This window comes from Callospermophilus lateralis, unplaced genomic scaffold (genome assembly GCF_048772815.1).
Source record: "Callospermophilus lateralis isolate mCalLat2 unplaced genomic scaffold, mCalLat2.hap1 Scaffold_98, whole genome shotgun sequence".
Lineage (NCBI taxonomy): Eukaryota > Metazoa > Chordata > Mammalia > Rodentia > Sciuridae > Callospermophilus > Callospermophilus lateralis.
Window position 1 is genome coordinate 3618390 of NW_027517992.1, and position 2118 is coordinate 3620507.

Sequence of the window (2118 nt, forward strand, 5' to 3'; positions counted from 1 at the left end):
TAAATGTTTATTCATATCTTTTGCTCATTTTCTAATTGGACTTTTTTTTTACTATTGAGTTTTGAGTGCAATACTCCAAATTGATCAGATATTCTATGGTTTGCAAATAATTTCTCTCAATCTGTAGCTTGTATTTTATTCTTCTTAAGAAATTTCTTACAGAATCAAACTTTTTAATTTTGATGAGACTTAATACAGAAACGTCTTCTCTTATGTATTGTGCTTTTGAAGTGAAGTTGAAGAACTTCTCCTGATGATTGTTCTCCTTTTTTTTTTTAACAAATGTTGTAGCTTTACATATTATATTTATATCCATGATACATTTTGAGGTAACTTTTATAGAAATTTTTAGTGAGGTTTAGGTTGAGGTTCTTTTTTTTAAAAAATGTGTATTCAATTGCTTCAGCTTGATTTCTTCATTGAATTGTCTTTGTTATTATGTTTGTCAGATTAGTTTGGCATATTCAAATATTCGTATGGGTCTATTTCTAGGTTCTCTTCTGTTCCATTGTTTTATGTCTTTATTCGTCTGGCAACACTTTAACATCTTGATTACTGTAGCTTTCAGTCAGGTAATGTGAGTCCTCCAACTTTTTCTTCATCAAAATTGATTTAGCTTAATTAATTTTATACTGGATATTTTCTTCTGTCCCCATTTGTCTCCTCCTTTATTCTAGGGAGTAAAGTTCTTGCATAAGTTCTTCTTTTTCTTGTTGTAACTCCTGCAAATGCTGTTGGTTTTGCTCCAATCTATCCTCCAACCACTGTAGGAGAGGCCCGCTGACTGCTGACATCTGACTGCACAGATTCTTGGTAAACACTGAACCATTATGGATCTTGGTTACCGAGTCCAGATGTGTAAGGCTGTGAATCCTCCTATATGCATCCTGTTCCTCCTGACAAAGGATCTTGGGCAGCTCCACTGCTGATTCAAGGCATACTTTTCCAATGGTGACATGGGGTACAATATGGATTGGAATTTCAATTCTCTCATACTCTGAGCTCTTTTGGGCCTGTATGGATTGGAAGCAAGTGTAGAGTACCCGACCAGTCTTTGTGTTTTTATCCTCTATGAAACAGGAAAAAATAAGTCCTACAAAACCTTGATCCATCATCTGGTACATGGCTTGAGTGCGAACATCAACATGTGAAGGCCAGACAGTTATATGAGGATGGGAATGATACCAGCCCACAACTCTCATGGGGCGACCTGTTAATTCAGCCAACCTCTCTGCCTCTGTTGAGGCCGCAGATAGCTGCTCTGGAGAAATTTCTACTCGGTCCTTCCTCTTATCAGAACGTCGCAAGATGATGACAGAATGAATATGAACAATTCTGACGGTGTCAACCTTTTCAGCAACTGTGCACATTTCAGTTCCGGTATATGCAAATTTGGAGTCACTCCTACTTCTGTCATCAGTCAACTCCCCTATACACAGTCCCATCACCTCCTCCTTTTCTGTGCTCAGAGCGTGGTTGAGACAAACTAGGAAAGCATCAGACTTGAGATGAACCGCCTGCACCGCCTGTACCACCTGCACCGCCATCTTGATCCGACCCAGTTCACGTCCGCCTCGGGCCCACTCTGGCCTGATCAACGGGGTGCTCCCTGGTTTTTTTAGAATAAACTAGATGATTCACCTCTCAACGGATCACCTAGATGGAGGCAGGGAGATCAAATTAGTAATATTCAGAACCACTTCTTTCTAAAGGGACACGTATTCAAATTCTATCACCCCTAATGCCAGTATTTCACATAAGATGCTGCAGTAACCATAATTAGCAATTCATAATGGTCACAAAAAATTCAGGTTTGATTGCCTGGGCAAGCACACGTGCTTATGTATGATGAACATCTTCTGGTTTGTGTTTGCTTTGCACATAAGAATGTAAATGTAAAAGCACTGAATGTATTCCTTTAATAACAATCACACTGCTAGAAGTTAACAGAATGTATGACACTGCCCTTAATTCTGAGCCATAAGGATAACTTTAAAATAAATTATATTTCTACCCATTCAAAAATAATGGTTTTAAATAGATGCAGGTGTTTAAGCAGTGTGTTGTCATCCTTGTTTTTGATTCCTCAGCATGAACCAAAATGCATTATTTCATAGA

At 38.2% G+C, this 2118-nt stretch overlaps 1 pseudogene; it reads right to left on the bottom strand.

Annotated features, from left to right (window-relative positions):
- Positions 1-209: 209 nt before the first annotated feature.
- On the bottom strand, positions 210-1556 carry LOC143637753 (lys-63-specific deubiquitinase BRCC36 pseudogene; annotated as a pseudogene).
- Between the last annotated feature and the right edge of the window lie 562 nt (positions 1557-2118).